This window comes from Urocitellus parryii, chromosome 12 (assembly GCF_045843805.1).
Source record: "Urocitellus parryii isolate mUroPar1 chromosome 12, mUroPar1.hap1, whole genome shotgun sequence".
NCBI lineage: Eukaryota > Metazoa > Chordata > Mammalia > Rodentia > Sciuridae > Urocitellus > Urocitellus parryii.
Genome location: NC_135542.1, coordinates 33,124,482 through 33,147,882, shown reverse-complemented (window position 1 = coordinate 33,147,882; position 23,401 = coordinate 33,124,482). Strand labels below are relative to the sequence as shown.

The window sequence follows — 23,401 nt, the reverse complement described above, 5'->3', positions numbered from 1 at the left end:
ACTGGCGTACGTAGACTGCTCACATTTAAACCGCTGATTTGCCAGCTTCAGTGCCTCTGCATCGTCTTTGTGTCTCGATGCCCCAATGGCTCTGCCGCTCTTCTTGCCTTCCTGCAGCGCAGACCATTGTGCCAATGTCCATCCTGGTTTCCCCGTGGTATTTCGCATGCACAGCTCTCTGGGTTTCTCTCAGTGTGGCTCTGATGTGTGTGTGTGTGTGTGTGTGTGTGTGTGTGTGTGAGCTGACGGGCCTGGATGGGCTCCTCCTTCAGGGGAGGAGAGGCCTGCTGCTCTGGTCACTCTGGTCCCAAGTGTCTCTCTGCTGGCTCTGTCTCGCAAGGTGGTGCCATGCTGCTTTCACCAGGTACGACTCACAGAACTCATGTGGGGAAGGCTGTCAGATATGTGTGCTCTGCTCTTGGCTGCAGCCTGGGTCTCGTCTTTCTGAAGTCCCCAGAGAAATGGTCCCTAGCTGTTCCTCCGGGGCAGGTCCTGGCTGCTCTGTTCCCTTCTTCTGGCTCTGCTTCCTTGGCCTTCCTTCCTGAGGATGTTCCACCGAGTGCAGAGGCACACCTGACACTCCTCTCAGCACTTGGAAAATCGTGCTGCTCCTTCAGGGCTCTGTTTAGGTGAGAAGTCTGTCGTTTCAGTCAGGGGTCCCAGAGCACTTCCACTACTCACCATTGTCTTGTGTTTTCAATGATCATGTGTCACGGAGTGGGTTTCCCCAAGTTTATCCTATTAGGGATTTGCTTGGCCTTTTGAATCACTAGGCCAAGACTTGTACCAAATTTGGGGAGTAAACTTGAGAAAAGACAGCACCCACTTGGATGCCCTTAATCTCTGGAAGGGGGCTGGAGGCATTGTACGGGTCACCAGGTAGGACCCCTGAGTGAGGGGTCATCTGGGCAGAGCTGCCGGGTGGGGAGCCACAGGGTGGGTGGGGCACTGGGGCAGGGGTCTCTATTGAGGGGTCACCCAGGGGAGCCACAGGGTGGGTGGGGACACTGGGGTAGGGTCTTCTATTGAGAGGTCACCCAGGGGAGCCACAGGGAGGGTGGGGACACTGGGGTAGGGTCTTCTATTGAGAGGTCACCCAGGGGAGCCACAGGGAGGGTGGGGACACTGGGGTAGGGGTCTCTATTGAGGGGTCACCCAGGGGAGCCACAGGGAGGGTGGGGACACTGGGGTAGGGGTCTCTATTGAGGGGTCACCCAGGGGAGCCACAGGGAGGGTGGGACACTGGGGTAGGGTCTTCTATTGAGAAGTCACCCAGGGGAGCCACAGGGAGGGTGGGGACACTGGGGTAGGGGTCTCTATTGAGGGGTCACCCAGGGGAGCCACAGGGAGGGTGGGGACACTGGGGTAGGGGTCTCTATTGAGGGGTCACCCAGGGGAGCCACAGGGAGGGTGGGGCACTGGGGTAGGGGTCTCTATTGAGGGGTCACCCAGGGGAGCCACAGGGAGGGTGGGGGCACTGGGGTAGGGTCTCTATTGAGGGGTCACCCAGGGGAGCCACAGGGAGGGTGGGGGCACTGGGGTAGGGGTCTCTATTGAGGGGTCACCCAGGGGAGCCACAGGGAGGGTAGGGCACTGGGGCAGGGTCTTCTATTGAGAAGTCACCCAGGGGAGCCACAGGGAGGGTGGGGGCACTGGGGTAGGGGTCTCTATTGAGGGGTCACCCAGGGGAGCCACAGGGAGGGTGGGGGCACTGAGGTAGGGGTCTCTATTGAGAAGTCACCCAGGGGAGCCACAGGGAGGGTGGGGGCACTGGGGTAGGGTCTCTATTGAGAAGTCACCCAGGGGAGCCACAGGGAGGGTGGGGCACTGGGGTAGGGTCTCTATTGAGAAGTCACCCAGGGGAGCCACAGGGAGGGTGGGGCACTGGGGCAGGGTCTCTATTGAGGGGTCACCCAGGGGAGCCACAGGGAGGGTGGGGCACTGAGGTAGGGGTCTCTATTGAGGGGTCACCCAGGGGAGCCACAGGGAGGGTGGGGCACTGGGGCAGGGTCTTCTATTGAGAAGTCACCCAGGGGAGCCACAGGGAGGGTGGGGCACTGGGGCAGGGTCTCTATTGAGGGGTCACCCAGGGGAGCCACAGGGAGGGTGGGGGCACTGGGGTAGGGGTCTCTATTGAGGGTTCACCCAGGGGAGCCACAGGGAGGGTGGGGCACTGGGGTAGGGGTCTCTATTGAGGGGTCACCCAGGGGAGCCACAGGGAGGGTGGGGCACTGGGGTAGGGGCCTCTATTGAGGGGTCACCCAGGGGAGCCACAGGGAGGGTGGGGCACTGGGGCAGGGGTCTCTATTGAGGGGTCACCCAGGGGAGCCACAGGGAGGGTGGGGACACTGGGGTAGGGGCCTCTATTGAGGGGTCACCCAGGGGAGCCACAGGGAGGGTGGGGCACTGGGGCAGGGGCCTCTATTGAGGGGTCACCCGGGCAGAGCTGGGTGCTGGGCCTGGAATTGGAAGAGCAGTTGTCTCTCGGTTGCCAGGAGCTCTGCAGCCTGCCATTTACCACGTATGGCACATGCTTCCAGAACTGACTTTGTGAGTGACTTGGAAAGAGGTCCTTCCAGAAATAACCAAGGAGAAAATTCCCAGACTTTAACTTTCACTTTGCCCTGCGCTGGTAAGCCCGCCTCACGTCTGACATGAGGCGGTTGTGCCGTGATCTGCTCAGCAGTGGCAGGAAGTCCGGCAGGCATCCGTGCCAAGGCCATTCCCCGATTCTTCCTCTTCTGGTGGCACCCTAGTCACACTAGAGCTGGTGAGTGCAGGGCAGGGGTTTCTCTTGCTGTGTGCTGAGAGGCTTTTAGATGGCTGATGGAAACCCCTCAGATCTCTAAGGGCATGTTCTAGACACTGGCTTCTTGAATTCATTTCCACTCTGGGGCTTTGGCTTCAGCCTGGATAGATTCAGGAGCCCTGTTTAAAAGTCCTGGGGTTACATCTGGGATCCTCCCTTCCTCTTGAGGTTTCCTGGTGGTCCTGTCAAAACCTCCTTGGCCCCACTTCCTGGCCTCTTGACCCTTGTTAAGACATGAGAAGCTCAGGGCGAGTTCTCTAAATTTCTTTTTATTCCCCTGTGTTCCTAAGGGAAACCCCTGTTGTATATAAGGCCTGAGATAATGTAAATGATGCATTCAGATCTCCAGAATTATTCCAGATTAGTCACACCTCTGACACTTGTCACTTGGTCTTTATCCTACCATCTTACATTCAGTGAGTCTGGGAATTGAAAGTAAAAGGGTTGAGTTTTAGTCAGGTGACAACACAGCTCCCGTTGTGAGGACTGGGGTCATTAGTGGTGAGTCGGTTCTTAGCCTACCCAGCTGGAAGGAGGAGGGGTGTTGTCCCACTTGGCAGCTAGGGTCAGGAGGGTCCGTAGCATTCACGTGGTCTTCCTTGGCTGGCACATGGGCAAGGCCATCCTCTTCTGAGTCCACCTAACCCACCTCTATCTTGTTGAGGTGAGGGGGGACCAGGAAGGGTGCAGGTGTCACCTCTCACTTGGAACTGAACCACTGATCCCAGAGGGTGCCTGAAAGAGAAGGCCCCTGTATTATCCTACACAGACACCTGGCTCTGCCACACCCAAGTCCCACTGACCTCTGCTTGTCCCAGGAGACTGCCTTTCCAAGGCAGTGTGGAACTGCTGTCGGCTCCATGCCATCTGAGAAAACGTTTCTCATAAGTTTATCCAACAGTTTGACTCCTGACAGTTTAGTCCTAACCAATCAGGCTGGACTCCAGATTTCATACTATTTCAAAAACTTGAGCATTCCTCAAGAAACATGATTCTTCCTAATGAGGGCTACACCAAAGGCAGTGTGTGGGAACCCGCACGGCCCAGCCTGCAGGCCCTGCCCACTTGCCCTCGTGCCCTGCATCTGTTTCTCCAGAGGGTGCCCTGGTGGCTGCTTCTCTGCAGGCACAGATGGGCCATGGCAGGACTTTCTCCCTGGAAGAAACGGACCCTGCATGCTTCCTGATTCTTGCTTTTGCTTTTTGATTCTTTTTTCATAGAAACTGACATTGGCAAGAAAGGCCTTCCATAGGTGTTCAGCGTGGAAGTTCAGGGACTTGATCTGTGGGAAGCAGTTAAAAACCAACACAGAGGCTCCGTTTGGGAAGCAGTGGCTCCAAGGACATGGATGGCATCCAGGCCTGGCTTTTGAGCCCTGTGTGGGAGTTTTGGGAAGCAGTTATGGAAACACCCAGGACTAGAGTTACAACAGGTGTGTGCAGATGCTGAGACACCAACTTAAAGGGCAAGGTGCAGCTGGGAGCTGAGAGGTAGGAAGCTGTGGTGAAATTCGCCAGCATTCTTCTCTCACCACCATCAAGGTGCACAGAGAAAACACATGTGTCCTGTGGGGAGAGCACTCTTTTAAACAGACCAAGTCGGAGTTTGGAACTGTGACATTTTAAAACGACTCTACCGTAAGAGGTTGGATGGAGTGGGGGTTCTTTCACCCTCAGGGAGAGCCTGAGTTCCAGAGGACACAGCCTCTGGCCGTGGCATGTGATGGCACAGAGCAGGTGGTGCTTCTCAAGGTAGCAGATCAGGAGCTGCACAAAACTTCATGGGGAGAGGACACTGGAATTTTCCTGTTGTGGCCCCAGGATACCCAGCCAAGGGAGAGTCCAGTTCACAAGAACCGTTAAGATAGTAGGACAGTGGTTATATCAGGAGCCCTTGAGAGACATACATTCTTGCAGAGTAATTTCATCCTTTCCCAAGACACAGTGATCTGCTAGATCCAGGGCAAAAAGCAGATGCATTCTGATATTAGCAAGATTAATCTGGTATTAGCAAGATTCTGGGTTCTGCCACACACCACTTGGCCATATAAGAGAATGGTAAAATGTTGTGTAGACCAGTGGTTTTCAAACCTTTCTTTTAAAGCCTCAGAGCCTATTTTTTTTTCAAGGAACCCCAATATACGCAATCCCATAATATTTGGTGGCTGAGAGTAGAGCCCCTGTGGCCTCCCTGTGCTGCAGGTGCCTGTTGGGGGGAGGGAACACAGGGATGATGCAAGGGACCCAGGGCATTTTCCAGTCCTGATTCTTCACTGCTGACCAGAGTGCCTGGCACACAGTAGCACAACTCAGGAGGCAGAGGACAAATGAGTAAACGAATGAAGAGTTTGCCCTGGGTCTACTTGAAAAACAAAAGACAAAACATGTCATGCGTGATGTTGGACTGGCCAGCAAACCATAGCCTAACCTTGGCCCACCTCCTGGTCTTGTGAATAAAGTTTAATTGGCACACAGACACACTCCTTTGCATACTGCTGCTTTTGTTCCACAGTGAGAACTGAGTAGCTGTAATAGAGACTATGTGGCCCAGAAGCCGTAAATATTTGCTTTTGGCCCCTTGGACGAGCAAGAGCCTGCTCTCCTATGTGCACCAGGTTGGGTGGGAGGTCAACCCAGTAACTCACACTGCACCTCCCACCTCTTCACAGAACCCTAGGTCCTCAGTGCAGAAGGGACTTCACTCTCACCTCATTTTTGGCTGCATGTTCACTACTGTTTATTAAATACCTGCTGTTTACTGAGCTCTGTTTTAACATCTATTTCAAAGGAAGTGTGTGGTGTGAGCAGAGGTGTCTTCCCGCAATGGATGAGGAAGGTGTGGCTGGATGATCTGATGCCACCCAGTGGTTAAGGGTCCACAGTCTAACTTTTGGCTTTCTGTGTCTGCTCCTACCCCACCTCCCACATTGGTCTTTCCCTTTCCGTCAGAAATCAAGTTCCTGAGCTGCTTTCTCCACCAAGTGCTTTTTCCTGCAGTGCTTTCTGTTGGCTCCGGGTGCACATTGAGCTCCGACTGTGTGCCTTGCTACCCAGATGGGGGGCCAGGAAGGATGATGAGGACCCACTGAACCCTGCTACCCAGGAGCTCAGGACAAGCAGAGGACTTGCCTTACTGAGACATGCCAGCCAGCAAGGTACCTGGGGAAGCAGGTGGACTTCAGTTTGTGTAGGTCAAGGTTAGCTCCCGAATTGGAACCCCCCTGGACCCAGAGTAGGAGAGTCTGAGAGGCTTGGTCCTAGACTGCTGCCCAGGAGAAAGGGAAGGGTTGCAGGGAGGGATGGACACTGTGTGTAGAAAGGACAGATCCCATGGATGCACAGTGTGTGTGAAGGTCGGTTCCACAGCACAGGCCAGAGCCAGGTCTCCTGAGAGCTATTGCATGATTATATGCTCCCCCTGTGTGATGAAAAACATCAGTAATATAATAAAATTCATCAGCATTTGTACCTTTAAAATATCTGTTAAGTATTATATTTAAGTTTTCTTTAAAAAAATTTTGAGTGAAAACATCATGTCTTGGATATTGTTGAAAAATTATTAGGGTTGATGAGTCTTCCAGTTGCTTAGAATCTGTATTGTCCAGGAGCCACTCTTCTGTTAGCTGAATTCATGGAGGAAGCATCTTTCTTACTGAGCAGTCTGTGTGGCCTTGAGATCTAAATTGTACGAGGTAGGGTGGAGTCCCTTGCTGGGATCCAGCTGCAGATGACTTAGTCTTTCCCTTAAAATCACAAGAGCTGCCTCCGATTATGTGGCTGGGTCTTCCCTCGGGCACACTGAGAGTTTATGAACTGCCAATGCCCTGGCTTCCCACCCCTGTTAGACTGGAGTTCCTGGTTAGTGGGTGGAGGAGGGTGTGGCCACGGGTCCCGTGTGGCTTGGCACCGGCTCTGAAGGAAGCTTTCAGTGTGGTGTTCTCGTAGGCTAAACTGGCCTCTGATGTCAGGACCCGGTTGGGGGTTGGTGACCCACTGTGGCCACGCAGGCTTGCCATGAGGCTTTTCTGACCTAGACAGGGCCCTCTTCCTCCGGCACGTTTCAACTGCAGGACATTCAGCCTGTCCTTCGTCAGCACCTTCTGACCTGCAATGTCCTTAACTGAGCCACTGAACCATCTGGGGGTCCTGTTAGAACACGTGAGGCACTCAGGTGGTGGCTCGGGAAGTGCTAGGATGTCATTGAGTTAAGCCATAGTCCCCCAGCAGATTATGGGCTCCTCTGCCCTCGCCCGAGGCTTTGCGGCGTGATATCCTTCGGAAGAATAAAAGGAAGCAGAGGATGCGGGAAGAGGGCGGCAGGGCTCGGAGGTAGCTTGGCTCAGCCTGTGCCTTGACAAGGTTTGAAGCGTTGTGTGGAGTTGGCTTGGCTTGTGTGTGGACAGTGTCTTCCTATTGAAGCCAGTGTTTTCTGGATCTAGCCAGTGAGGTTGGTTTAGTGTCTTTGGAAGGACTTTTGCTGTGTCTCATGCCTTGGTGTTTTCAGCAGCAGGTGGACCCACTGGAAGAACCGTAGTCTTTCTTGTGCTTCTGGCCACTTTTTGGCGAAGGCTGCTGTGGTGGAGCTGAGGGCTTCTTGGGCTTGTGAACCGGAGAAGGACAGGAGTTGGGGTCAGGTGCCCTGGATCTGGATGCCACCGCTGACTTGGCTGAGTAGCCTGGGGACGTTTCTTAGAAGTTCTGAGGCTTAGAGTTATTGTGTGTAGAGAGAGTGACCAGGCTTGCCTGGGTTTGCTGTGAAGCACCTGTGGCAAAGCCTGGCTGCTGTCCACAGCAGCTTGGTCAGCACAGGAGCGGAGAGCTGGAAAGCACATGGTCTTTCTGTGAAGTGCAATGGGAGATGACAGACCATCAGCAGATGGATGTTAATGGTCAGCACGTGGTAGGCTGCTGGTTCTCAGCTGCCTACACTAGAGTCACCCACGGACCTTTGAAATTCTCTGTGAACATTCTACTGGAATGCTCCCTTGCTGAGCCTTAAGTGTTGGTGGCTTAAACCTTCCCAAAGTGGTTTTAGCAGGCAGTCAGAAGTGGAAACTCTGGGCCTACGACTCCTTCAGTGGGCAGAGTGGGCAGGAGGACAGTGTGCGGCCGCTGGCCTAGCAGGGAAGCCCCCATGGCATCCAGAGCCCTGGTGGGTAGTGCAAGGAGCAGACAGGCTCTGGGTGGGGAGGGTCCCGACCTACCCCGGGACAGCCAGTGGTATTCTCTCCAGGAAGATCAGGAAATGGCAATGTGGTTAATATTTAAGGATTTTGGCTTCACTCTTTGTGAAATGATGATACTCTGCTACCAGAGGATAATCTCCAGATCTGTTGTTCAGAGTATGAAGAGAACATATGAAAAGGATCTGGGCATTCCTTATCCATAGTTCCGTGTCATGACAACCCATATACATTCTGAATGTTATCTGCTTGAGATGAATGGATGCAGAATTCAATTCTGGTTATTTTTTAAAAACCATAGTTTTAGGAGAATGCATTTTATTTAAATAGGTCATATTTTGACCCAGATCCCCCACCCTTAAGATGTTACCTTATTTACTCTAATAAAATTTGATCTACATCATCATGCGTTTAGCAGGTAGCCCTTTCTCCTAGATACCTGCTGAAAGAAGGATGGTTATGTGATGTAAACATTCAGCACTCTGCACCCTGACCTGGGGAAGGCATTCAGGTGTGTGATGAACTGTACTTTTCACATAAGACGGTTTCCCATTTTGCATTGATGTGAGTCCTGATCACAAAAAAATATTGAATTCTTGATCTCTCAAGTGCATGCATAGTAATTAATGCTGGGTGTGACCACCACTGTACTGTGAGGACTTACCCTGTCCTCTGGGGGTCCCCACCCAGTGGGTGCTGGTGCCTGCATCTGAGCTATGCTCCTTAGGTGGACCCTGGCCTTTGTGTCCACCACATGTCCTCATCACTGCTTCAGGTAGAAGGTCTCTTAGGACTGGGAGCAGACACTGAATTTACACCTGATCAGCAAACTGAGGACTGGCTCTGGAGCACCGACAGCCTCTCCTGGCGTCTCCCAGGACTGCAGCCTGGGAGAGGGTGCAGGTGTCCTGGTGCTCTTGCTCAGTTCAGGCTGTGACAGGGGCACGAGCCGCGCTGTTGACATGTACAACCTGATGTGCCAGTGCTTGTCGATTAGGAATGTTCTGTCTCTGGGCCTCTCCCTGTCACAGCACACCTCCCTAGTTCCTCTGTGAGGTCAGCCTCGCCTGTCCTGCAGCTAGGAGGCAGAGTGCCCATCTCTCCATCCCTGGCCCTCCTTGGAGAGCTGTGACACACTTGGATTCGGTGAAATGCTCAAACAGTCAGAGCTGTTGAAGGACTGGGTTGGACCCTGTGTCCTTTCGGGACAGCCCTAAAGGCCTGCAGGCCACACTCTGCTCTTTCCAAGTCTTAGGGATAAAGACCTCTCTTGAATGGCTTGTGTTCCTAGGAACATTCTCCTGCCCAGTTCCAATTCTGCCAGCCCTGTCATGTTGCAGTGGTATAGTAGCATCTTGGTGAAAGAGTCACCAGTTCGTGCCTCTCAAAACGTATTTTGTATTTCTTGCCGTCGTCTGTGCACTTTGTGCAGTGTGTCATATTGTGCAGACCTGGGCTGTGGCCTTGAGCCAGCAAGGGCTGCATTCTGGTGAGGAAGATCAGCCACTTGTTTGCACCGGACATGCAGCGGCACATGCGAGCCTGGGCCTGCACCCTGTCTCTGGTGATGGGGCCAGACCATGCAAACAGTAAAGTGTGCCACATGTCATGAAGGGCAGGGAAGGGAGAAAATGGCCAGGCAGAAGGGACACTGACCCAGCACGGTAGAGCAGTCAAGGACTACCAGGAGATGTTTGGTTACCCTCTGAGCCACAAGGGCAGCTTGAACCAGGTTGCAGCATGGAGGCAGAGTAAAGTGCACAGCTCAGGGTATATTTAAATACCGGGTGGAGAGAAGTCGGGAACCAAGGCGAGGCCAAGATCTTGCTGTCTGGGTGAGCAGTTGTGAAGCCTGAGAAGGACTCAGCGAGCGAGGCTTGTGCCCTGCACATCTGGTCAGGCAGGCGGTCCCTGAGGTGCAGGGGGTGAGTGCTAGGGATGCCAGGAGGGGCCTTGTTGGCAGCTACGTGGACTCAAAGCTGTGGGACTCCCCTTGGGGATGACGTGCACAGAGAGAAGGGGTCACGGGTTAGTCCTGGCGTGCCAGTGTTAATGAGTTTACAAGCTGGGAGAAATCGAGGTGACTCAGAAATGGGGACCCAGAGATCCCAGAGCAGAAGCAGGGGTGGGGGATCTGGGTCAAATGGGTCCCAGGGTTCAGTGAGGTGAGGGTCGAGGGTTGGCCGGGGGCCTGTGGCTTCATGGGGCCTTCCTGCTGGAGAGGGGTTAAAGGTGCTGCAGGCCTCTGAGAGGACACGGCCAGCTTGACATTCTTTGTTTGAAAACTCCAGTTCCCCAGACAGCCAGGCAGGACAGCAGAATGGCTGAGAAAGAACCTGGATCCTGAGAGGTCAGGGGGAGAGCAGCAGAGAGGTTTTCAGTTAATGTGAAAACAGTTTCCCCATCTCCTCTCACCCCTGAAGCCAGTGGGATGTGGTCGCAGAGCAGTCCTGTTGCCGGGAGAGGGCACAGTGGTAGTGAGTACCCTAGAAAGCTGAGCGATGATCAGAACCATGGGTGGAAGGACTGCATTTTATCAGAGGAGGTGACAGGTGTAAAGGCACTTTGAGAGAGCATCGATGCAGAGAGCAGCGTGGCGCACACCCCACAGCCATGTCCTTGAGAGGCACGCGGTGGCTGTTGGGAAGGAGCTGTGCTGGAGGACTGGGTGCCAGCACGCGCTGGGGCCCTGTTCCTGGCTGACCCATCATCTGCATCTCATTTAAAGAGACGCCCCCCTCCCCACTTTGTGTAAATTCATACCCCCATCTGGCTTTTGAGTAAGAAGCATTTATTTTCAGAGGTCAGCACCCTGAAGCTAATGTGTGCTTTCCCCGTGCTGCAGTCTGGCTGTACTTCTGGGGGAAGTTTACTCTGAGACAGCGATAGGTCATCTGTCCCTTGGGATCTGCACATCTGGACTCAAGTCAGGTGGCTGCCACCCTCTGACATGGGCTAATGCTTCACAGAGCAGGTACCTGAGGCACCTGCCAGGGTGGCTGAGCTGTTGCCTAGCAACAAATTCATTCTGCATCTTTCAGGGACCACAGTAAGCCTAGCTCTGTCATTGGAAATGCTTCTTACTATCTCATTTCCACAACCTTAGTAACTATCTGGTACCTGATACCACCAGTCAGAGAAGCAGGGACAGGCACCCGGCAGGTTGGATGGGGGAAGTCCTTTTCCCATTGTCGTCCACCCTGCGGTAACTTTCAGAGGACTCGGATGGTTTTAATGTCAGTTTCTCAGGCTGCTCAAGGGTCTTCCCAATGCACTTCAGAGCCAGTGTCTGCACCCTTCATCTTGAGGTGTGGCAGAGATTTGGGTTCTGGAGGACTGCAGAAGCTAGGTGGCAGGGTGGCCATGTTTGAAAAAGCATGCGTCCTCTTCCAGCTGGGAGCTGAGGACAGGAATGCTAGAGGTGTTCCAAGGTCCTGGGTAGCTCCCTCTCTTGCTGCCGCTGTCATCGTTGGTGCCTGCCCCATCAGTCTCTGATCCACATCAGGCAAGCAGGCCAAGAGAAAAGGGACCTCACAGTGGGAGCCCCAGCTTAAGCTCCTTTACCACAATGCCCACTGCATGCTGGGTCTCTCCTGGAGTCCTGAGGATACAGAGGATGAGGGGAGCATAAGGGAGGGTGCAGGGGCTAAACACATTCTCAGGGAGGGAAGGACGCTCTTCCAGCCCCTGGGGGACATCTCTTTGTTTTCCTCTTAGGAAAGCAGAGTGGCTGAAGTTGGCCTTCCCTGCAGAGTGCGCCTCCTTCACTCATTTAGTGAGCACCGTGGCATCTGTTCTGCCTACCCAGCGCGTCTCTCAACGTCAGGGAAACGGAGTTAGCAAGAGCCCTGCCCTCATGCAGCTGCCTTACTCTGCAGCTTCAAACGCCGGCCCTCTGCACTGCTGCAGCCCAGCCTGCAGGAGGTGGAACCTATGGGGATGGCCTTGACTGAGGTCATTTTGGCCTCCAACAGTGGCTCAGTATTGGGTGCCCTAGGACCGCCCCTTGGCCCTGGCACTTCTGGGTTCCTTGTGTGCAGATGATCTTGATGGTCCAGCCCCATGGGGCTCCTAGGAGGACAGGCTTGGTTCCGTGTGGCCACTTTGTGTGTGCTAGTGTCTGCCAGTCGCTGCCTTGGCTGCTCTGAGGCACGCTGATTATGAGATACCTTGTCCCCCAGAGCACTCTGCCTCTTTCAGATGCTCAGAGAGGCCTCATCATTTCCAAGGTGAAAACAGATGCCCTCAGTGGACGCAGGCTGGAAGCTCCAGACTCTGTGTTCCCGCTTCATGGACATGGGGTGCCTCACTCCTCCATCTTCCCTCATTGTCCGTCTGTGCCTGGCAGGACAGCCCTTCCTGCTTAGTTCTCTGTCCTGCCTCTTTTGTGCCCTCCCCTGGGGCTTTCCCAAGTTCAGTCTGTGACAGCTGGAGATTAATGGAAGCCAGTCATGGAGAGACACTTCACACAAGCACTGTGTGTGTGTGTGTGCCTGCCACACAGGTCTGTGTGAGAGCAGTTTTAAGATTGCTTTACAGTTTTAAAACTGACTTGTAGATAAGGTTGACTTTTTTTAGTAGGACAACCTTATATGATGCTTGATGCTTATGGGTCTGAGGGTCAGCAGTCGGGCAGCTGTTGTGTTGGGGGCTTGGGCTGACCCAGATTCCAGAGGGGCTTCCGCCCTAGGGTGACTGCAGCCTGCCCTATCTTCCCTGCATCCCCAGCCCCTTCTCTCTGGGCCAGGTCTCTAGCTTGTGTGGAGACAACAAGATGCTGGGGGCAGCAAAGGCCACAGACCTGCAGTCCTGGGAGGGCCAGCTGGCTTGCTCCAAGGTGGAGGGGTGAAATTCCCTTCCCAAGGCCTGCTTGGCGGTGTGATGTATCCCTGCGCTGTGACCAGTTCTCCCCTGGTGGACGTTTGCTTTCAGTGTTTTTCTCTTATAAATAGTGCTGTGCTGAATTCCGTGCATACACATCTTTTGTTCTCATCTCACCTTTTTCTTTGGGGCTGATTTCATGGGGAGAATTGCAGGGTCTTGAGGCATCCTCCTGTGGGATCCCTACGGGGTCCTTGGCTTTCCCCCTCTTTTGTTTTTTGACTCTGCCACTGGAAGATTCCCATTCCCGACTGTAGGCCCTTCTCTGCCACAAGCAGGAAGGCAGGGTGATGAGAGGAGGACAGACAGACCTGAGCTCAAATCTGGCTCCATTTTGGTGGCCCTGTGTCCCGAGAAGTGGGCCTCTGGAGCCTAGTGTCCGCCTGCACTTGGTGTGGAGTGACCATGGTGTCCATCTCCTGGGAGAGAGGAGTGCACTGAGGTGAGATGTGTTTCGCTGGTAGAAATTTGGTGGATGCCAGTTTCACTTCCCTTTTTCCTGAGAGCACCACTGTCTGCAGTCTGGACACTGGTTGGGATTTCATGTCCACTCTTGTGTATTCTCTGACCCCTGCCGCAGCTCCACCTGTAGGGTCTGTCAGCCACCCCCTGGCCGCCTGGGGGTCACAGTGTCCCTGGGCCTCTGCACTACTTCCAGAGCTCGCCACTGTTTTTACTTGGCGCTGCTCGATAACATCTGGCCCCTGCCATCTGTCCTTGGTGGTAGGGTGGGTGGGCAGATGACTGGTTTGGCCAGAATGTGGAGAGTAAGTGTGCATTTGTCCCTCTGGTGGGAAATTTCATTCCTGACATGAATTTCTCTATAGTGCTCTTCCTACTGCACACTTGAGCAGCAAATCCTGTCCAGGTGTGGCTGGCTCAACGGGGGGACCAGAGTGGGGTGGACCCAGAGCCAGGAGGAGGTGGCCTCCGGTGCCAAAGGTACTTGGGTGGGTTCCATGTGTTTGCTATGTAGCATTGCCTGATCCTGCCGACTGGCCTCCTTTGCCTCTGCTGGTGAGGAGGAAACGGCCTCAGGGTGTGGTCCCAGACACATCTGCGTGAGTGCACCCACCTCACACCGACAGCTCGTCCTGAGACAGTGGGGAGTGAGTTGGGCAGCGGTTATATATTCTCTGAGGACAGTGGACACGGGGGAAGACCGAATGGGTGGGAGGCGTCTACAGTGAAAGTAAGGTGAAGTGAGGGGCCGTGAAGCCCTGGCTGGGCAGGGCTGTGTCTGGCGACTCTAGTCACAGGTATTGGTAGAATTGGTCACTTCTGCATGCTGTCTGGGTGGGCGAGGGGTGTGTGCTTGTCATCGGGCAGCCTGCTCATCACTGAAAGAGCAGGGCCTCTGGAGATTCTCTTCTTCCTGTGCACGAGGAGTGTTAATGGCCCTAGGTGGGCCACAGCTCCCCACTTCTGCATGCATACAGATGCCAAGGCCACGGTGCAGCCTGGAGCACACACCTGTTCCCTGGCAACAAGGCCACAGCCAGATGGCTTCGCCCCGAGTGCATCAGAGCACACGCCCTCCAGGGGCTGGCCCTGAAGTGCATGCTGCCTCTGCAGAACGTCCAGGGTTAGCAGGAGGGACTAGATGCAGTGGGGGTGGCTCCGTGTGCTCAGATTGGGGAGGAGAGGGGAGAGAAAAGAGGAAATGCCTGGCCAGCTCCAGATGGAAGGCCAGTGAGCACGGGCTCATCAGAGCAGCGTCAGTAGGGCCCAGCGTGGTCTTCAGGCCCGTGCATGAGCTGCCCATTCAGGCCTCTTCTGCCATGGGAGGGGTGGTCTGCTGGAGGTGTGGGGGGCCCAGTGATGCTACACAGTCAGGCTTTGCCCAGCAGGGCACAGAAGGTTGGAGGTGGGTGGCCATGGGTCCTGGGAAGGCAACTGAGTGAAACTGGTGTTTGCCAGTTAGTCTAGGATTTTCGTGAACTTCCTCATTGGGTCTTTGATGGGCCTCTCCAGCCAGGCTGCACCTGCTGGTTCCCATCAGTTACTTGTTTTGTACTGACTACAAAAGTCTTCTTATCAGGCAGGGCACCTTGGTGCATTCTGGATCCGAGTGGGCCTTCTGCCTCACACTCAAGCCTCCAGCCTAGGTCTTCTGACCCGGGTTAGCCTCTCATGTCTTCCCTTTCTTTCTTGATCTGTTTTTGTGGTGCTGGGATTTGAACCCAGGGCTCATGCATACCTCTGAGCTATATGCTCAGCCCCTCATTTCTTTTAAAGTATTTGTTGTTTCTGGTTTTTGCTCTTTTAAATCTACTTATAGGAATTTGAAATGAATCCAATATATTTGAAAATGTTATTTGGAATCAAGTTTCAGAAGAGTTTTAATTTGGGCAGTTGCTCAGGTAAAAACAAGACCCACTCTGCATTGAACATGGCAGCAGTGAACTTCCTGGCATTTTGGAACGGGCCCTCCAAAGGGCTGTCTCTGTGACTCACTGGGGTTGCCCTGCCATGTGGCATGCTGGCCTCACCTGCTGTTTGGTGATGGGTCTGCACTGCTGGCCCGCCCTCATCCTTTCCCTTTGTCCCTGAGTTGTTCCCCTCTGGTGGCCTCTCCCTGTCCCTGCATTTTGTTTTTCCTTGCTTAAGAGAAATGCAAATCCAAACCACTCTAAGGTTTCATCTCCCTCCAGTCAGAGTGGCAGCTATCAGGAATACAGATCACAAGAAGTGCTGGCGAGGATGTACGGAAGAGGCACACTCATACACTGCTGGTGGGACTGCAAATTGGTGCAGCCAATATGGAAAGCAGTATCTCCAGTATCTTTAGAAAACTGGGAATGGAACCCTCACTTGACCCAGCTATCCCACTCCTCGGTCTATACCCAAAGGACTTAAAATCAGCATCTTTAGTAAGGCAGCCACATCAGTGTTCATACCAGCTCAATTCACAATAGCTAAACTGTGGAAATAACCTAGATGCCCTTCAATAGATGAATGGATAAAGTAACTGTGTTATAAATACACAATGGAATATTACTTAGCATTAAAAGAGAATAAAATTACGGCATTTGCACATAAATGGATGGAGTTGGAGAATATCATGCTAATCAAAGTAAGCCATTGCCCAAAACCCAAAAGCCAAATGTTTTCTCTGGTAAATGGATGCTGATCTATAATTGGGGGGCGGGCATGAGAAAAATGGAGAATCTTTGATGGGGCCAAGGGGAGGGAGAGATGGGAAGGGGGTATGGGGGCAGGAAAGATGGTGGAATGAGAAGGACATCATTACCCTAGGTACATGTATGACTGCACATATGGTGTGACGCTACATCGTGTGCAGCCAGAGAAATGTAAAGTTGTGCTACAATTGTGTACAACACATCAAAATGCATTCTGCTGTCATATGTACTTAATTAAACTAATTAATAAAAAAAACTAAAAATAAAAATTGAAAATAAAAGGACCTAAACTTCCCAGGTGCCTCACCTGGCTGGGTCTAGCCTACCTCTCACTGCTTCTCAGGTTGAACTCCTAACTCTCTCCCTCTTCCACTGGAGATATCCAGCCCCACAGGGGTTGCTCAGAAGTCGAAGCAGACCCCAAGCCAGAATGTACTTTTGTGTAAAAGTGAAAATCTAATTTTCCTGGTTTTCAAGTTTTTGAGTAGATTTTTACAATAATAAGTGTGAGCTGAGCCATGATCACTGGTGGACTGAAACGTGTCATTTGTCAAAGGCAAGGACAGGGTGCTGGTGTGGTGGATCCACAGCATTGGTGTCATGGGTCAGGCACCCCCAGCTGGTCCTGGGGGATGGTGGGGAGACAGTCTCTGTGTGTGCACAGCACCTGAGCAGGAGCCTGGGACAGGAGGGAGACCACGGGGAGGAGGGGTGTCCAGCAGCGGCTGTGTAGGTGGCTCTTAGGAGGGGCAGCGGGAGGTCACCGGGAGCCAGAAGAGACTGCACAGCAGCACAGCGGCGTGCCCTCGGATCTCTGCCCTGGGTGTGCCGCTTCCCAGTCCCATGTGTGGGGCTGAAAGGAGCCTTCTGCCCAGATGCCCTTAAGGCATGTCTGGTGCCACTCTGGCTGTGCCCCACTGCGTGCTGCGCATTCAAGGAGCCTTGTTTGCGGAAGCCATGCTGTGGTCTTTCATGGAAATAAAGGACAGCACTTCCCCCAGACCAAAGGACTTGCTTGCTGTGACTTGGATCAGAGGAGTGCTTGCACGTGACATAGAGACAAGGGTCTCCTCAGAGCTTCCCCAGACCAAGCTAGCTCGGTGCTGTGGCTCTAATCACATCAGCACTTGCCCAGGACGCAGAGACAACTTGTCGGCTCAGGGCTCTGAGCTGTCCCACAGGCACGCTCCTGGTGGCCCTGCTGGCCTTCAGCAGGCAAGATGTGTCACATTACACCAGAGCACTCACCCAGGCACAGGTACGAATAGGATGAGAGTGAGCTGGGGGATGACACCAGCTCAGTGCCACGCAGTCCTTCCACAGCCCCTGTCCCCATCCTGCCATGGGGTCAGAGGGTTTCTTTGCAGGCACCATGTCTTCTGGCTCTGTCAGTACTGAGAGGAAGCAGCAGGAGGGAGGGGCCAGGCAAAGGTCCAGAGCCGGGCTCAGGATCTGCAGGAGCTGGGTTGATGTGTGACCGTGTTGAGGCTACATGAACTCTCCAAGGACGTGAATGACAGCACAAGAATGCCCAGGGGACAAAGTGTGCTGTGGTTGTAGCGGACCCTGACCTCACACCACAGATTGAGATGGACCCTGACCTCACACCACAGATTGAGTCCTAGAAAGGAGTGAACCATCATTTCGCTTCCCTGCTTTAAGGTGGTTACTAAAGATGGCAAATCAAGGTGCATCATATAGCATGCAGTTGGAACTTAGATTTCTTCTTTCTGTACTTAACAAAAAGCTCATCGCTGTGGTTTAGCTGAAGAACTGCAGGTAGCACCAGGATGGCTCATAAGCAAGATGCTACCCTGTTGTGTTTTCTAGCCAGAGATACTGATGGAAGAGAGATGCTGTTTAGTGCCAGCATGGCACTTGGTGAGCCCTGGCATTGTGGGTCTCAGCTTCCCGTTTCAGCGCGGTGTGGATCGTGCCTTCCCTTCTAAGTTCTGCATGTCGAGTCAGTTCCACAGATCAGGGCTGCTGCTCCCAGACCTCACAGATCATCAGTGCCTGACCCATGTCTCCTCTAAACCCACGCTGGTGCTGCCTGTCCAGAGGCCTCTCTTAAGTGTGTTCGTTTTACATCTTATTTAATCTTTTCAGATTCTAAAGAAGATTGAGGGCACTTTAGGCACTTTGGGGACTGAGGTTTAGGACCTTGAATAATCATTTGCCAAGGCTGCATAGCTAGTAAGTGGCACCCAGAATTCTCCTTGCTTCCCTCACAGCCACATGGACCCCCTTGGCAGCTGCCCCAGACTCCCTTTTTGGGCCGACAAAACAGCTTGCTCCTAGCCCTCTCTAGCCAGTGTTTGCCGTGAAGACTGTTCGTGCGTGAAAATTGTGTTGATTGGATATTTTTGTAGGAGGGTGTTCTGTTGCTTCAGCCTGGGCAGAGTAGAGCCCCAAGCTTGTCAACACAAGTCTGCAGGTCAGCTGTTCACAGGAGGTGTGGCAGTTTTGTCCTGGTTTGTGTGGGGTGTTAATTCCGACGGGGCAGTGCTGGGGCAGTGCACTACGCTGTGCAGGCCCCATGTTGTAGACTGGTATGTGCCATCTCTGCTTCAGCCCAGGCTGGTAGATCAACCTTTTCTCTGCTTTCACAGGAACACAAATGGGTCACTGTCCAGAAAGCCAGCGGTTTGAGGTCTAGCCAGTGTCACTGTTCTTTTCACAGTATCAAATAGAGTTGCTCATGTGGCATGCAGGTGGACGCCTGGATCGACACTGATTTTTTCTTTAGGTGCCAACGTGCTTGATTTGCTAGAGATGAAGCTGGTGGAGCCTGTGCCTGGGCAAGGCCTTTCCTTAGGCCCAATTACCCAGCCACCCAGCCACTGGCACAGGGGACATGCTTATGTGTGGGAGACCAACCTTGCACGCGACTGAGTTGCTCTCCGCGGCTGGGTGCTGAGGCGCTCAGTCGCAGAAATGTGACAAGCTTTCCCCACCCTTCTTGGGTTCGAGGGTCAGTGTCTCGTGCATGGGTGTGTCTTGCTACAGCCCCATGGGGGAAGCTACGCTCCCCTGTTCCTTTGTGATATCACCCCTTGCCCTGTTTAGAATAGAATCTTCCAGGGAAGTGCCTTGTGTGTGTCCCCTTCTCTTACTGTGCCCTTGGGTGTGGCCTGCCCAGGTGTCAGTCAACCTGCTGACAGTGGACATCATGAAGATAGACTCAGCCCCCTGAAACCTGACCCCTGGCCTCATTTGAATAGCTTCTCCTCAATAAAAGGGCTCAGCACGTGCTCTCACGCCCTCTCTCTTCCTGCAGACCCTTAAGGTCAGAGGAGCCGTCACAGTGACCCCAAAGAAAAAGGTATTTGTGTCTCTTGTGGGGTTACTTTGCGCAGCCCAGTCAGCCCAGTTAGCCCAGTTCAACTGGAGTGACCCCTGAGCCTTTTAGTCGCAAATAGAAACCCTGCAACTTATGCCCTCTGAGTGCTTTATCCTCTGGAGGTATCTGAAATCTGCCTACAGTTGGTTGTAGAATTGAGCCAATCTTTCTAATAGTTTGGGGTCCCTGGAGCAGGCTTGGGAAGAGAGCCTGGCACCCCACCACTTTATAAAATGGTTGTAAGAGAAGCCTCCAGTGGAGGCAGCCAGGCCAGGCAGGAGGGGTGCCAGTCAGGAGGACCGGAAAGGCAGAGTTGTAGCACTGCTGTATCTCTCCTTGGTGGGAGCTGGCCATCTCCTGACCTGTTCCCGGCCAGGTGTGCTGCATATCTGGGGAGCAAAGGGCCTGGATTAAGGATGCTCCACTGAGTTGGCCGGGGGGCGGAAGGCACACTTCTCTGGCTCAAGCAGGCAAGCAGTGACCTGGAGGAGGGGCAGCACCCCCACCCCCCATGGCCTGAGAGGCCATGTGGAATGGGGTATTAGCGTGTCAGGACGGTGGCCTGCCACTTGCCTGCATCTCACTGCCAGTGCAGGACTCCTCTGGACCCTTCTGGGGCTTGTCACTAGGGCCTGGAGTCCTGTCTTGGAAGTGACTTGGGAGGCTGGTAGGGGACAGAACCTGGGTGAGGTTCGGCTTCAGCTGTGTCTCTGGTGTTCGCAGTGTGAGCAGGGAGGGCGGCAGGGAGGGCGGCTTCTCCGAGCCTGGAATGTTGATGCAGAGTGGACGGGCTGCACTCCCTGCTCCACTCACGACTTTCTGCCTGTCTGATTGTGAGTCTCAGGGAAGCACTGTCTCAGAACCAGAGGGACGAGGGGGAGAAGGCCGCTCGCTCGGCGTCCTGTGGGGGAGAGCCCACCTTAGAGTGCCTCCTGTCTGGGCTTGTCTGTCTTCACAGCACGCCTGAGGCCCACAGAGGAGTCAGTGGTGTTCACAGAGGGTCAGGGCTCATCGGGGCTTCACCGTAGCAAGGTCGGGGTGGGTTGTGTGTGGGCCAGGCCTGGCTGGGGCGGCTTTGGCTGACCAGTTAATGAAGAAGAACCAGAGACACACGTGAGAGAGGCCATTCCCACCTCACAGGTCCTGGCTTCAGTGCGTTGGAATATTGGCAGAGCGTGCAGAGCGTGTGACTGCACAGTCGGTGCTGTGTCTGCAACGTGGTTCTGTCTCTGCCACTTGTTACAGTTTTAGTGCTGCCCCTCTGTGGGGAGGGTCAGGGCGTTCCCGAGTCAGTCTCCCACTTCTGTTCCTGCCTCCTGCTATGAACTGTTCCCACTGAGCACCGTTTCTGGTCTTCGTTTCTTAGTGGAAGAACAGAGATGCTTGTGTGGGCTTGGGTGTGGACACCTGTGTTTCCATGCCTGCCCTGCCCCGGGCCTGAGCTGCTGTTCCAACTTCAAGCAGGTGGGAAGCTGCGGTGGCTGGCCTTCACCACAGCTTTCTGGAGCATTCCCAGAAACGCACACTGAGGGCGAGAATGGGCTGGCGGCAGCGAGGCTCCTGGGGCCAGGCTTTGGTGGGTACCTGCCCTACGAGGAGCAGCATGTCCTTTTTGGGAAATTGGTGATTCTTTCTTCCTGTGACTCTCCTTTGTCACCACGGTGCTCACTCTGCTGCCTTTCATATTCTTTTTGCTTCCTGGGTGATCCAGACTCACCGCTTAAGGAATTGCTCAGAGCATGAAGTGCACTTCAGAGAGCTTCCGAAGCTCAGTGTGGGCATAACGGTTTCGCCTAATACACGGGCTGTTGTTTTGACCACTGCTTGTGCTTATGCTCTGGTCGTCAAAGCACATGCACACGGGGTGAAAACGGCATCCTGTGAGCCTGGTGTAGACCTTCAGAGTGCCCGCCACAGTGTGGGAGGAGAACAAACCTGTGAGCCTGGTGTACACCTTCAGAGTGCCCGCCACAGTGTAGGAGAACAAACCTGTGAGCCTGGTGTAGACCTTCAGAGTGCCCACCACAGTGTAGGAGGAGAACAAACCTGTGAGCATGGTGTAGACCTTCAGAGTGCCCGCCACAGTGTAGCAGAACAAACCTGTGAGCCTGGTGTAGACCTTCAGAGTGCCTGCCACAGTGTGGGAGAACAAACCTGTGAGCATGGTGTAGACCTTCAGAGTGCCCGCCACAGTGTAGCAGAACAAACCTGTGAGCATGGTGTAGACCTTCAGAGTGCCCGCCACAGTGTAGCAGAACAAACCTGTGAGCCTGGTGTAGACCTTCAGAGTGCCCACCACAGTGTGGGAGGAGAACAAACCTGTGAGCCTGGTGTAGACCTTCAGAGTGCCCGCCACAGTGTAGCAGAACAAACCTGTGAGCCTGGTGTAGACCTTCAGAGTGCCCGCCACAGTGTGGGAGGAGAACAAACCTGTGAGCCTGGTGTAGACCTTCAGAGTGCCCGCCACAGTGTGGGAGGAGAACAAACCTGTGAGCCTGGTGTAGACCTTCAGAGTGCCCGCCACAGTGTAGGAGAACAAACCTGTGAGCCTGGTGTAGACCTTCAGAGTGCCCGCCACAGTGTAGGAGAACAAACCTGTGAGCCTGGTGTAGACCTTCAGAGTGCCTGCCACAGTGTAGGAGAACAAACCTGTGAGCCTGGTGTAGACCTTCAGAGTGCCCGCCACAGTGTGGGAGGAGAACAAACCTGTGAGCCTGGTGTAGACCTTCAGAGTGCCTGCCACAGTGTGGGAGAACAAACCTGTGAGCCTGGTGTAGACCTTCAGAGTGCCCTCCACAGTGTGGGAGAACAAACCTGTGAGCCTGGTGTAGACCTTCAGAGTGCCCGCCACAGTGTAGGAGAACAAACCTGTGAGCCTGGTGTAGACCTTCAGAGTGCCCGCCACAGTGTAGGAGAACAAACCTGTGAGCCTGGTGTAGACCTTCAGAGTGCCCGCCACAGTGTAGGAGGAGAACAAACCTGTGAGCCTGGTGTAGACCTTCAGAGTGCCCGCCACAGTGTAGGAGAACAAACCTGTGAGCCTGGTGTAGACCTTCAGAGTGCCCGCCACAGTGTAGGAGAACAAACCTGTGAGCCTGGTGTAGAACTTCAGAGTGCCCACCACAGTGTGGGAGGAGAACAAACCTGTGAGCCTGGTGTAGACCTTCAGAGTGCCCGCCACAGTGTAGGAGAACAAACCTGTGAGCCTGGTGTAGACCTTCAGAGTGCCCGCCACAGTGTAGGAGAACAAACCTGTGAGCCTGGTGTAGACCTTCAGAGTGCCCACCACAGTGTGGGAGGAGAACAAACCTGTGAGCCTGGTGTAGACCTTCAGAGTGCCCGCCACAGTGTAGGAGAACAAACCTGTGAGCCTGGTGTAGACCTTCAGAGTGCCCGCCACAGTGTAGGAGAACAAACCTGTGAGCATGGTGTAGACCTTCAGAGTGCCCGCCACAGTGTAGGAGAACAAACCTGTGAGCCTGGTGTAGACCTTCAGAGTGCCCGCCACAGTGTGGGAGAACAAACCTGTGAGCCTGGTGTAGACCCTCAGAGTGCCCGCCACAGTGTAGGAGAACAAACCTGTGAGCCTGGTGTAGACCTTCAGAGTGCCCACCACAGTGTGGGAGGAGAACAAACCTGTGAGCCTGGTGTAGACCTTCAGAGTGCCCGCCACAGTGTGGGAGGAGAACAAACCTGTGAGCATGGTGTAGACCTTCAGAGTGCCCGCCACAGTGTAGGAGAACAAACCTGTGAGCCTGGTGTAGACCTTCAGAGTGCCCGCCACAGTGTGGGAGGAGAACAAACCTGTGAGCCTGGTGTAGACCTTCAGAGTGCCCGCCACAGTGTAGGAGAACAAACCTGTGAGCCTGGTGTAGACCTTCAGAGTGCCTGCCACAGTGTGGGAGGAGAGCAAACCTGTGAGCATGGTGTAGACCTTCAGAGTGCCCGCCACAGTGTAGGAGAACAAACCTGTGAGCCTGGTGTAGACCTTCAGAGTGCCCACCACAGTGTAGGAGAACAAACCTGTGAGCCTGGTGTAGACC

The 23,401-nt window shown here is 54.0% G+C and overlaps 1 protein-coding gene across 6 annotated transcripts in view; it reads left to right on the top strand.

Annotated features, from left to right (window-relative positions):
• Eipr1 (EARP complex and GARP complex interacting protein 1) overlaps positions 1-23,401 on the top strand; it is a 137,714-nt gene that overhangs the window by 35,774 nt on the left and 78,539 nt on the right. The gene's annotated exons all lie outside the window — the stretch shown is intronic.